The sequence below is a fragment of the Simochromis diagramma genome, unplaced genomic scaffold, assembly GCF_900408965.1.
Source record: "Simochromis diagramma unplaced genomic scaffold, fSimDia1.1 OVJJ01000583.1, whole genome shotgun sequence".
NCBI classification, from domain to species: Eukaryota; Metazoa; Chordata; class Actinopteri; order Cichliformes; family Cichlidae; genus Simochromis; species Simochromis diagramma.
The window spans coordinates 779,364-793,438 of NW_024387285.1; the positions used below are offsets into that span (position 1 = coordinate 779,364).

General features: G+C 42.2%; 1 long non-coding RNA gene across 1 annotated transcript; it reads right to left on the bottom strand.

Annotated features, from left to right (window-relative positions):
- Positions 1 to 1,999: 1,999 nt before the first annotated feature.
- LOC120716075 lies at positions 2,000 to 12,633 on the bottom strand. Its single transcript, XR_005691797.1, has 3 exons — positions 12,349 to 12,633; positions 7,062 to 7,127; positions 2,000 to 5,408 (listed from the first exon to the last, which is right to left on the bottom strand). It is a non-coding gene; the product is annotated as an uncharacterized LOC120716075 (long non-coding RNA).
- Positions 12,634 to 14,075: the final 1,442 nt, after the last annotated feature.

Here is a 14,075-nt window from a genome sequence, read left to right on the forward strand (position 1 = left end):
ATTCGGAACAGGGAGGTAGGGGATCAGCCAATAAGAGCGGGTGGGCCAGTTAAGAGGTAACATGCTTAAGATTCTAATCATCCATTTTTGGTATCAAGAAGAACGGTTGCTAACCAGGACTTTTGCTGTACTTTCAAAATAAAGTGAGTAACAGGCATACATGGTAGCAACGTTGCTAACTCAGGCTTTCTGCTCAGATAAAGAGCTTGTGCTTGCTGCTTCTGCCGAGCGTGCGCTTCACTCCATCGTTGAAGCTCCGTTTCTTCGATCGGTCCTCTGCAATGAAATCAAATGAGAATCAAAGGCTTACTCGCACTCTCACAGGCCATGTGTCTGTTGCTGCTAATGATTTATTAATCCACTCTGTTAATCCACTGTCAGTTACTGATCACAGAGGTCTCAGATGGATTGCTTTTGTTGCTCATTTGCAGCATTTGGTAAAAAGACACCAGATACACATTTAAACAAAACATTTTTCATCATTTTCATAACCTGAAAGCTCTAAAATGTGTCCTTGTTTGCTAATAATGTTTTTCTGAGTTCACGGTCAGTGGTTTAATCTCTTACTTTGATGTGTTTTCATGCACACAAATAAGTCATTTGTACCAAACAGTCAGACAGGGCTGGACTGGGACAAAAAATCGGCCCGCGCATTTTGACTAGAGACGGCCCACCAGGTATTACAGGAAAAACCATAAAGCCTTTGAATGAAAACAAAGGCTGTTGTCACAGTGATGTACACTGTCTTGTTGGTATATGTATCAGTCTAATAAACTTAAACCTACACCATCCTCCCTGTTCTGGTATTCTAAACGTAGACTGTTGGTCGAGTTAACCTCCTGAACTATCTACAACACATGGTGAAAACCTGAAATTAAGACCGAGAAGACTAGAGGTGAGACATGATCATTACTGAATACTGATGACAGATTTAGATATTGTGGCGTGTTGGGGGAACAGCTAGTTCTCTCCCATCATGCCTTGGGACATGTGCTGCTGTTTAGATGTTCTTGTTCTATTGTTTATGGTTACGTTACTTTTAACTGTTATCTTGAATGTTGTGTTTACGCCGTGGTGCAGCGTCACTGACAGTTGTTGTTTTGTAGAGAGAGTGCTGTACCATGAGTGACTTCTGTTGTGCTGTTGTTGAACCTTGAGGCACATTGTAGCCCAAGCAAGTGTTTTAATAAAGAGCTCCCCCTACCAGCTTGGGGTTGAATAACAAGCTCAATCTCTCTCTGTGAGCTTCTTTGTAAAGATTCCTCTGCATGCCACAATATATTTTCATAAACCATTCATTTGCAACATCAATAAACAGCACGGCAGGGCAAAATATTTTTTTTTTAACATGGCAACCTTTAAAAAGTGAAAGGAGACAGAAAGACAGGAGAGAAAGGATAAAGCTTAATTGACGTTTTCATGGCATTTTACCCACAGCACTGGTGCAGAATCTAGAAAATGTGGGAAAATACTGGCATCATATACAGTACTTAGATACTTCTGAAGAAATTGTGATGGGACCCTCAAAAAAATTACTATGTACAATAATGGATTTCTATACATTTTACATCAGATGAAAACGTTTGTTGTAAGATTCAGATAATTATTTGTTAAAAGCGAGAAATTTTAAATGAGAATAAGAAAGTATTTCTTTGTGCCGCCCTTTTCCCTGTTAATGCCCTACCTGAGCCCCCTGGCAGTACGAGTTATTGTAACTGACTGTAAAAAGTCAGCACAACAAAAATAAACTCCACCTAAACTTGGTTCATATCTGACCCAGAGAGACTGCAGGTCATAACTTCTTACCTGAAGTTCAGTTCACCGCCTCGGGTCTCTGCTCCTCCTGCCTTTCCATCATCCACCTGCCAGCGTGTTGCATCTGCTGGCCTCCACCACTTGCTAACGTTACTGAATCTGTGGAAGCTCCGCCACAGCCACCACCAAACAAATGAGTTATTTTTACACATCTCCCTTCATCTGGCCAATCCACCACCTTTCAGTGTTTACACCGTTACGGAAAAAAAACAAAAACCCATCGGCCCATAAAAACGAAAAATCTGGCCAGTCCAGCTATGCAGTCAGAGTATTAGTACATGATTCACTCTAGGACGTCCTTGAGTTTGCACAAGTTATTTATTTACAACTAACAGGATGTGCAGCAGTCTGAGAATAACAGGAAATTATTGGAGGAAAAAAATAAGGGTACAGTGTGTCCTTTCTCCTTCATACTAAACTTTCTTTCTTAAATTATGAAATAAACTAACAAAAAACATTTTCTTTGCAAATAAACAAAACAAAAAAAAACCCAAATAATTCAACAGGAGGACACAAATTCAGATTTTTTTTGTCTACGTGTAAAAATGAATGTGAATCTATTTAAGATATTTGGGTGAATCGAGCATTAACACCTTTGTGACCACTTTTAGGAGCTACTGACTCAGCCAGAGTCATCAGATGAGTCACAGGAAACATCAGCTAATTAGTATTGAAGGAGGTGAGTAATACCAAGGCAAGAGTCTTCCAGGGGAAATGGTTTGACCTTTACCAGCAGCGAGCTTTTATAGACTCTAATTTGAGGTTTGATCAAAAGTCAGATCTATGAAAATCCAAAAGGACCAGATTAAAATTTGAGCATCTTCGTTCCAGTATCATCGTCTCAGTCATGTTGGGAGACGTTCGAGCCCTGCTGCTAGTTTTCCCAGAAGTCCCTCTCTGAACCGCTTCAATTGTGCACTCTGGGATTTCATCAGGAGCTTCAAGCCATCATCATCTCCTTCAGACTAACCCAGATTTAGTGGAGGTGATGACAGCTGGGTCTCCAGCTGCAATCAAGGGTTTTCGGCCGTTTACAGAGGAAGAGTTCAGTTTCCAAGCCTGAAAGCAGCGACGAGCGAAACCAGGAGCTTTTTTTTTCCATTTGGAGGAATTTATCCAAATCAGAAAACGTGTGTTTGGTGGTGGTTGGCTGAACTTTCAGAGGGAACAATCTGAACTGTGGTGCACGCCAGCTCTCCATCTCATGCCGGTCCACAAACACAATCTCCACACAGGCTGCTCCCCAAAATCCGCTCCCTGCAACTATTCCCACTTCCTGGCAATGAAAATGAAGTCAAAGGTTTGCTGTTTGAGATCCTGCCCCCAATTCACCTGGAGCCTGATGCACTTAAAGAACTGAACGTCCAGAACGTGTCTGCTACGTAGACTCAGACTGATTTTGAGGCTCCCGGTTGCAATAATTTTAATGTTTTATGCATTTAAACCTCACTGATTCTTTCCAGTGATGAGAAGAGCGAAAGGAAGACTGATTGTAAAGAAGTCTACGAGAAAATGACACCATCACTGGATATATGAGTAAATATTCAAATACTAATAGTTAATTTCAAGTCTAATTGAATACAGTGTTATATAAATGTAACATAAATTTATATGAACACAGAAAATGAAGCAGGGTCTAATTTCAGGTGTGGCTTCATTTGCAGAATCAGCGCCAGCATGCAGCACTCAGCATCATTGTCACTGATGGCGTCCTGATCCGAGTCCTGAACACAGAGTCGTTCAGTTTATTGGCTTCATGATTTCTTTGAGGTTTTATGGAGAGATTTGCATCCTTGTGCTATTTTGTTTATGGTCTTATTATGTTTCCTGGTGTTTTTGAGTCATTTTGTTATTTTGTGTGAGCTTTAGTACTTCAGAGGGTTAGAAGGTCGTTAGGTCTCTTGTGTTCCCTTTCTGTTCCTCGGGTCTCTGTGGCTGTTCTTCTGCCTTTTGCATCAGGTTTGGACGTTTGAGTTTTCATCTCGGTGTTAGTTATTTCCTGTTTTATTTCGGTGGACTTGTGCTTTGAATTTTGTTTAATTTCCCGTGTCTCATTATCCCTGAGTGGTTGGATTACTTTGGTACTTTTTAATGCTGCTTATACAGAATAACAGACTCCTTTTATGTTCTACTCGTGCTACTCTGTCTGCATCTGGGTCCAAGCTGACAATCCCAGGAGGTTCATATAGGGGGAGCGACTGGTCGGGTATCAGCGGGGGCTTGCTCACTGACCCTGTAACAGGTTAATGTGGCCGTGTCGCTCGAAACAAGCCAGTAATGAACTGTAATCACTAACAATCCTACACAGTGAGGAAAAACTGAAAGCTTGAGCTGCACCGAGGTCGTCGGTGTCTCTCTGCCCTTTCCCACATACTTCCTGTCGTGTGTGCGATTACATGCAGTGTTTATGTATTAAAGTTGTGGCCTTTACTGTTTTTAGGACTTCATGACAGGCCTTGTTTTGCATTTGCAGTTTTCCATTTAAAGAATGAATAATGGCCCTGTTTCTCAGACATTATTAACATATGCATAAACACTGGCCTACGGTGCCCTGAGCCGGTTATATGTAAAAATGTTCCTTACTTTTACTGAATGGGTTGTTTGGATGGATTGCTCAGGGTGGGTTTTTCACTAAAGGTCAACAGTGAGCAAATTGTCCTCTCAGTCAGATCCGCGAAGGCTGTCGTAACGGGACCTCACGTTCATTTTTATATGCAAAACATTCTGCACACAAGAAATGCACTTCCTGTTGAGATGGGTTAGCTTCAGAGTTGTTCAGAAACCATCACAGCTCGTGTCATCAACACATGACCGGGGCGCTCTGTACTGGCACATGTACACGAACTCTTCATTTGTTTCTTTGTGCCACAGCTGTTAGTGTTTTAGCTTTGGTCCTACCTCTAAAATCCTCCTGCCAAAGTGTCAGCCAAATTTGATAAAAACCAGCTCAATGGGTCCAAGGAACAAGTTGTACCTGTTTAATTAAGTAACAGGTACTCAGCTTTTTCCTAAATGCAGAAAATCCTTCAAATGTTGTAGCAGAATGATTAAAATCTTAAACATAAATTAAATTTTGCTTTTCAAAACACAGTAATTTAATCCCAACAGTCTTGGTTTCATCGAACGTGAAAGGGCAGATTTTCATGATGGCAGTGAGACCTGCTGTGATGACAGGACGCTGAGCTGGAGGCAGCAAAGGTGAAGATGTCGAGAGTTTTACTGGGAGTGACCAGGATGGACAGGTTTGAGGAGAGCACGTCAGAGAGACGCTCAGGTTGAGTGTTTGAGAAACACGGTTAGGCAGCAAGGCTGTAAAGGTTTGGACATGAACAGAGGAGAGATACTGGATAGGGATTCGTGGACGTAGTGAAGAAGGACGATCGGTGAGATACTACTGTAGGGAAACAGCGGAGGCAGGTGATCGACTGTGGCAACGACTAAAGGGTGGAGCTGGAACAAGTACTAGTAGTCTTTATTCCAACCAGAGATACAATGACTACACTTAAAAAAGCCAAACACATCCATCCTCGTCCACTTGTGGTCCTGGAGCCTCTTTGCTGTCACGGGTGAGAGGCCGGGTTAAATCTCTAAAGCTGTAAGCAGAAGCAGAAAATATGAAACAGACTTCCTCAAATATCAACATGAGTTTAGCCTCCTCGTCAGAATCATCTGTAGACATGTGTTCTACAGCAGGAGAGAATGCACAGCTCAGCAGCTTAAGGAGACGACTTATGCTTGGGTGGTAGTCTTTTTCATCGTCTGCTCACAAGGTGACGTGTAAAACTATCAGACGAGGCAACCTGACCTACTTCAAACTCCGTATGGGGGCTACTAATTCACCTCCCTTACAATTTGGGCACAGTTCATGCTGAGCCGCTTCTGGTAAAATGAGTCTCATGAAAGCCAGCGATGACAGGGGGCGGGAGAGCGCCGCTCCGCTCTCATTAATCATCATTGTTTCAGCAGTTTGTGCGACACAGCAAGGAAGGGAAGGGAAAGAGCACCTATTGACAGTGGGAGGCGTGACCGTGTGCGTGTGTCCAGTAATCAGAAATAATCAGGAAATGAAATCCAACGACAGCTCACACACTGATGGAACAGAACAACAACTACATGACGTAAAACATAGAAAGAGAATCACATGTTTCACAACAAAAAGGACAAATTGTAGATGCACAACAAGTAGAACCATAATGACCATGTCCTAATGGTCCACAGTCATGCTGCCATTCAAGCTGCATTTCTTGTATTTTGTGCCAGTAGGGGGAAGAAGAACTCCACAACAGACCCGCTTTTTTTAATGACCTTTCCACGGCTGTGCTCCAGTTGTGCGCTTGTTTACTCATTCTCCCATTACATAGTTTTCACTATATTGTGGAGTCACCAGTGAATGAGTTGGATGCACCGTGAAATCATACGCTGGCCGCCTAAAACAGCAAAACATCTGCACCGCATTTAACACCAGAGACGCAACGATGCTGCTGTTTTTGTGTAAATGCAACACAAATCTGTGTAACTTCACTTGGAAACACAACTATATCCGCCTACACAAACATGACGCAGGTGGCAGCAGTAACAGGATTATTATATATTAATCTTCTCTCACTGCAAAACAATAAACATGGTCAAGGACGCTGAGGAAAGACCTGCTCGTGTACCCGAGTACGCAGGTGCACCGGAGACACGAGGAGCATTATTGGTGAATGATTCAAACAAACCTGAAATGAGCGCTGGGCTCGAAAAAGACAGCTTAGAAAATCACGTTAGCTCCATGTCTGATTGCTGTTGTTCTTCCAACAGACAGGCGGCTGTAATGCATGTTTCTACTGATGGGCGCACTATGAGCTTTTGTTGCCTCATCTGATTGGTACTGGGCAGCTAACAAGCAGATCGTAAGTGAGGTTAGCATAAAATAAATGTGACTTTTTATTAAACCAGTGTATTAACAGAGGCTACAAATAAGAAAAGATTTTGCCAAAATTAGTTTAAACAATATTCAAACATAGTTTATGTGAATAAAATCTGTTACTCTTTGTAAACACTTGGGAAAATTGGCAAACTATAAACTTCAGTTCACTTTGCAACAGATGTAAGTCTTTAAAAAAGGAACAAACTGTTTTTTTTAAACTTCCAGGTGGCATTTTAGTTTCTTTTATTTCTCCATTTAGTCATATTACAGGAGCAAATACTGGCCAGTTTGTTTCTTATAGTCTCGGCCTCAGTTAAAGGAAATCAATTTCACCCACCTGTGTTAGTCCTCATTAGTGAGAGCTCCAGCATGAGCCCGAGGCTGCTCCTGAAAACTGCAGACTCTGAAAAATCAAAGAAGCCGCGAGTGAAGTAAAACCAGCAAAAACTGAAAGTGGGAGAGGTGAACAGCAAACAGGCTTTCTGATCTTTATGAATGCACATTAGTGTCATAGTGTGTACAGAAATGATTTGAGAAATCTCATTTTTAAACAGGAAATACTGGATCAAGACAATTCAGTTATTCCGATAACGAATTAGACCGAGTCCTGGAGTAAGCTTAATGAGTCCTAAGACAACGAGGAATATTTATGGATACTGGGCTAAGCCGTGTCTGACAGCTTCGAGAGGCTCTTTCTGTAATTATACTCAAACCCTGTCAAATGGTCTTTTTTCAAAAGCTCCCTCCAAACTTAAACTGATTGCTTTAGTTAAAGTAAAAACACTCACTGGCTATTGTTATTATAGGGGGCATGCATACAGCTGCGTATAATTAGAAGTAATTATAAGTGTTTCTGAAGAGCTTCCACTTTTGTTTGTCTTCACACAAAGTACAATGTTTTCTTCTATAACTTTCAAAGAAACTGTCTGTAAAATGTATTTCTCTGATGATATGGATGCTTATGTCGTCCCATTTCCTTTTAATGGTTACCTTACTGTCTTTAATGGGAGCAAACTACAGTACAACAGTTAATAATACAGTACATAATGAACAGCGTGGTTTATCAGCTCTTCTTTTTTCAACACTTCCCATTTCTATGGTGGTGAAGTAAAACAAACTTCTAATTTCGGAATCAGAAGATAAGAAGTTCCAGGTTCAGTCTCAGTAGGACAACCTGTATAAATAAAGGTTAAATAAGAATAAAAAATGCTTATTCTAAATGGTAATTGACTGATTTTAGGGTGGAAGTGTGCACAGCTTCGTTAGCCCACCACCTGTAAGCAGCTTTGAAACACGAAACTTTCGTGTTTCGTGTTGTGGATAAAAACTGAAATCCTCAAAATAAAATGTGCAAAAGTCGGCTGAAGTCATTAATGCAGCCGCTTCTACAAAGAAATATTTCAGCACACAGCTGCCGGTTAGCCAATCAGTCTTGAGGCAACCCATTCTCTGCACCAATCAGAAGACACAATTCCATCTCCACATCAGAAACACAGCGCCACTTCGCCGCACGGCATGCACCCCTTTACTACACTCTATATCATCACGGATGTGTAACCCGGCTTCCTGTCCAATAAATGAGTGAACGACAGAGACATGAGTGGAAGTGGGTTCTTTGGCTAACCCGCCTGTTCTTATCGGACAACCCTGCTGGGATTGCAGATGCATAGAGTCAGCACCTTATCATCCTGGCTTTCATGTTTCCAGAGGTCGAGTTCGTCTCTCTTAAAGTGACGTCTCCTTTGTTCAGTACTACTTCTTCCAACACGGTGCCACAGCAGCAAACCAGGAAGTAACTACAAATATACTGATTCATGTTCACAGACTCATGAATTCAACTTTTCCTGTCCATGACACATGATGTTGAAAATCTAAGACGGGAGATGAGAGACATCACAGGACTTTCCTGTTTCTTTTCCCATTATTTCTACACTCACTGTTTACTTTTGTTTTCATTTGCTGTGTGATTATTTAGGACAATCTTTGACTTGGTTACGTTTAGGACAAGATTGTGGTTTGAGTTTAAAGAGCTCTTTTAGCTTTAGTACTTGTTTACCTCCCACCACTATCGTGTCTATTCTTGATGTCACAGTTGGTAAACTGAGACGCGCTGATGTCACTCAGGCATTGATGTGACCAGAATGTTCTCATGGAAACCCATTCCCATCTCACACAGCCCCTACCGAGCCCGACAAGCATCATCTGCCTTTACAGAGGCTGCTGCTGGGGTCGAATCGGCTGCTTAGCTGAGGGTTGTTGAAATTCACAGACTGTCATAGTCTCTGCTGGCTGAGTTTCCTTAGAAACAGCAGAGGAATTGTGGGATCAAGGAATGCAGGACATCAGTGGTTGCCTTCCCATGTGCTGGGAGGTCCATTCATTACTTCTTTTAAAGGGGAAACGGCGAGACTATGTCAAGAAACCAAAAAAGATCTTTGTTTACAACTACATCACGATTTTATTTTGAAGGAAATATAATCATAGGATTACTTTGCATAAATACCTGATTTTGTGGAAAACTATTATTGAGCTGTTTATAGTAAAGTTAGCTAGTGTTAGCTAGTGGCAGCTCTTGTTTAAGGGTTAATTACAAGCATTTAAATACATTTAATCGGTCTCTCCCTAACCTTAACCAAACTGACCTTAAACAGGCAGGAGGATGAAGGACTTGGAGATCTGAAGTGAGGAACCTGCGCTCTGTGCACCAACCATCCGCCCCAACCTCCTCTTCAAAAACAGACTTTATTTTCTAAAAATGACCTGCAGGAGCCACGAGGCAGTCCATCTGTGTTCTCACATGGGCTCCATATGTACATCCAGGAGAGAATGTAATTGGTTTAGAAACTTGTAGGATGCAGAACACGTCTTTTCCAGTCACTCACTGTGGAACAACTGCCTGCTTACACTGGTGTGGTTAGGGACTACACAGGATTTAGGGAGCTGAAAGGAGTTTAATGTCCAGTCTGATATTTGCTTTCTCTTATAAAGCTTAATTGGTTAAAATGTGCGTGTGAAAAAAACGGCATTAAAGAAAATATTTTAAGTTGTTTTGTTTAAGATGGAGGGGAAAAACAGAGTGGGAGTGAGCAAAACAAACAAAATTAATCATTTCCAAAAGATTTTGCATGAATAAAGTTTGTGTTTGCTTCCTGTGAATCACAAGTAGGAGGATGCAGCCGGAGAGCGCATAGCAACATGCATAAAAAGAAAACAAGGCGAAAATGAAAAGCTAATGACGGAAAAATGAAAGTGAGTCCACCGAGCCGAGACAGCGATCGGCTGCAGTTGTGATTTTGGACTCGTTGGAGCTAATTGGCTAATGCCTGCATTTAGAGATTCTTCCAGCATACAGATGTTAGGAAATGAGAGTGCAGATGAAAATTGAGCTATTAGGCCAACAGCACGCTTTTAGAGGGATCTATAAGGAGAGCAAGGGAAACAAAAACAAGCGCATCAGGATGTTTTGCATCTGAGGAAAATACAGCTTTTTTAATTTTAACAGGTTTTTAGTATCCAAGCATCACTTTTTGGTACACTAAAGATCAAATTTAACAATATGCATATAAATGGAAGGACGGTTTGTGCACTAACATGACTTAAAAGCAGCACTCCTGAACAGACGAGTGCATATTTAGCCTCTAATCACTTCTTCTCAATTCACATGCAGATTTTGAACATACTAAATTCACCCCTGTGCCCCCAGTTTAATTGTCTTCTTCCTGTTTCCAAACGAACCTATTTAGCAGAGCTCATGCTTACGTGGGAGCTACAGAAAACAAAACACTGGGGAGGAGGGAGTGGGGGGCGGCTCCCATTCACAACATGACAACCACGTTTTAAATTATGTCAAATCAGAGCGCGCTCCTCCCTCTGCTGGGATGTCTCTTTTAGCGCAGGGTCATTTTATTGCTCTAGCATCCTTGTGTTGTGACACTGGGGGGTAAAAACCAGTCCTGACCCCATGGAGGCATCTGCCTGCCTCACCAGCTAGATGCACATTGTGACTCTGGGATAACTTTGCTGTTTGACGTCACGAGTCATTGTGTTGGGGTGTTTTTGTGTCTCGGGACACAAAGAGCAAAGAAAACAATTGAGATGCTTTCAGTGAAATGCCCCAGCTTGGTGCCTTTATAATGCAAGTGGGGGTTAGCTTTGCACACAAAGGGTGATAGTTGTTCTTTTAGAGAAGCTGACTTTAAAGCACATACCTACATCTTGTAATTATGTTAGCCGTTCCCCTCGGACTGGCCTTCCTGATGCCCCGTCCTCACAAGACGATTATTTCGACTGCACAAAATTACAGAGCGACAGGTTCGTTCTCTTAAACTGAGCACTGGTTGGCCAAAGCCAGGACACGCGAAGGCTGTAATTAAAGATTTCTGAAGCAATAGACTTATAAATATAATAATATGTTGTTTTTGTAAATATCTGACAAAATCACTTGTTCTTGTGAAAAGAAAAGTTGCTGAAAAATAAAACATAAACCCCACTTTCTCAAGTGTTTAATGTAAGTAATCAAAGTGTCATAAAAACATTGCAGAGCTTCTCAGACAAAAGAGCGAATGTTGTGTCAGCAAAATTGTTCCAGGATGAAGAAAAGCTCCTGGTGACGGATAAATATGAACTATGACCTGCATCCGTGCTGCATTATGATTAAAAGATGTAGATGACATAGAACCAGTGTTGCAGTCTTCCACGTTACACAACAAATCAGCAGAAGACAACAATCAAATAGAAAACAACTACAGACTGGATCCAGCTGAACACATCAAAGCCACCGTCATATCTGTGTTGCTCCTGGAAAGACTGGAAGGTGTCTTGAATGTTTTTGGAAATATGTCCTGATGCTCAATCATCCAGTAAATCCCAAAAGGTTGATTCTGTTCATCTGGACGTTTTCAGGGGGAGAAACGTTTCGTCATCATCCAGGTGACGTCTTCAGCATCAGCTCACTGCAGGTTTGATTTGCATATTAATGATCAAGAAACGGACGTCCCAGCCCATTGTTCCTGCAGTAGTGCTGGTTTCAGTTATTGTGCAAATGTCCTGTTTATAAGATTTGGGGAAACCTGCAGACTGAAGACGTCACCTGGATGATGACGAAACGTTTCTCCCACCGAAAACCTCCAGATGAACAGAAGCAACTTTTTGGGCAGTTGGAACTTTCTTTCTCACCATAGAAGTTGTTTGGAAATGGCCTACCGTACTACACTTCCCGCTTCTCTGAGTCTTATTTCCTTGACTCTGTGTTTCCACACATCTGAACCCTCCAGAGCAGCAAACTGCAGAAATCTTTGCTCTTATAGAGTCGCTCACGTTTGCTGATGATAAGTTACAGGTGCACTGATTGGCACATCTGGCTGCTACTTTTGTGCGTCTGCATTTTGGCTTAGTTTCTGTTAAAGACATGACACAGAGTAATGGTACGTGCTGTTTGTCTGTCTGTTTACCTCGTTTTAAGATCTGCAAAAGACTTGATGGTCCATGTGTCTGCCCGGTCCGCCCAGCGAGGCTGCAAGTGTTTCTGTTTTGCTCTCTCTCTCTCTCTCTCGCATCATTCTGCCTGGGCGGAGCTCACCGCAGGCTCCCGCCTCTCGTCCACACACATCAAACTAATCACTCACCTGTGGCTCTGAACTTCTTGTCCCGGCTTCATAAGTTTCTTCGAGCATTTCTTGTTGTGATCATCTCGTCTCTTTGTTTCTAGATTCCCCGGACCCGTGCTGTAACCCCCGTAACCTTGGAAACCTGTGCATACCTGCACCTGGTGACTTTATTAAATAGTGTTTAATTGTAATTCTCAGTCTGAGCTTGAGTCTGACCTGCTGGTCTAGATTATTTATGTCCTAATACATCAAACTGCAGGCTTAAAAACACAGGGTGTCCTTCCTTTTTCACAAATATAATATTTATTAACTTGTAGTTGTTTTTTTTAACTTCCTACTCCTGCGTAAGCTGAAGACGTCTGTTCGTCCAGCTGATTTCCTCTAAAATCTTACATGGGAATGACACAATAAAATCGTTCTATGCAACGTCTTGGGTAAAAAGTTTGATCACACTATTTGTACTAAAATCCCGTTTTTGACGCACGGGGCTGCTTTCAATTTGCTTCAGTTGGTTCGCTGCCAGTTGTTAGAGAAACGCATTTGTCTGGCTGTGTGGGTGCAGCGAGGACCAGATGTCGAACTGTGGGGCCAGAAGAAGGAAGCTGGAGGATCTGTGTCTCTGCAGCGGGTCAAGGATCAACAGGATGTTGATAAACTAACAAACCAGGAAACCTCGACTCCTTAGACAATCATTCTTGCGCTTCTTCCAACTTCTCTCATCTCTTTGTGGTTTCATTTTATTCTCCCTCCACTTGTTAGTCTAGGCTTCCTGGGCCCTCGTTCATTATCCCTACAGCTTGTCTCTACACAACCCCATCGTTTCTATCACCTTTCTCTTCCACAGCAGTGAAGCCATGCGGCGTGCAGGGGTGCCAGTTAATCAGGTTTCCTTATCTGCAGGCAGCTCACCCACCGGCCAACAGAGCCAGGTCTGCAAGCCGTCATAGCAGACACAAACAGGAGCAAAGCAACAACAGGTCGGTCATTTCTGCACTTTCTTATCTGACAATCCTTCAGCAGAATGAAGGAAAGGGAGGAGAGAAACAGGAGAGACAGAGTAAGGGGGAAAATGAGAAGACTGTCTTGACACAGGCCTCTAATGGCCCTCTCGCCGGGCCCAATAAAAGCAGTGATATATGATCATGTGTCTTCCATGTGTGATGCAGACTGAAGCAGCAACTCAGGGCTCCATCAGTCTGACACTTCATTCTCTCACTCAGACCAACTGACGGGAAACTCCAAACTTGGAAACGAAATTGGTGGATTGTCTTGTTTTGGTTGTATACAGTGCGTGACTGAATCTGAGGCTTGATGCTTTATTCAGGTCTAGATGTTTGTCAGGTCTACGGCCAAGATGGTGTCCATTTATAGACATCTATGTGTGAGCTCGACGTATGAGCTTTGATATAACCGAGTCATACAGCTGCCCCACTGCTTACAAAAACACTGCTTGTGTTTCTCCTACAGATCTAAGATTGGATGAAGTCAGAACTTGAGAATGTCAGCGGTTTATTGTCAAGCATGCAGAAAATTCAGAAACGCAGAGAGTGGAGTCCAAGTCTTCAATTTTGTAGAAACAAAATTGCAATTTCGAGGCACGTTAGAGGTGCTTTAACACCAACTCCTGAATGTGTTAACGTGATCTTTGGAAAGCAGCATCAAATTACCTAAAGCACATTTGTAAAAGTCATTTTTAATGGCTTCTGTGCTTTTTTATGGAACTCTATTATCTATTTACAATTTGC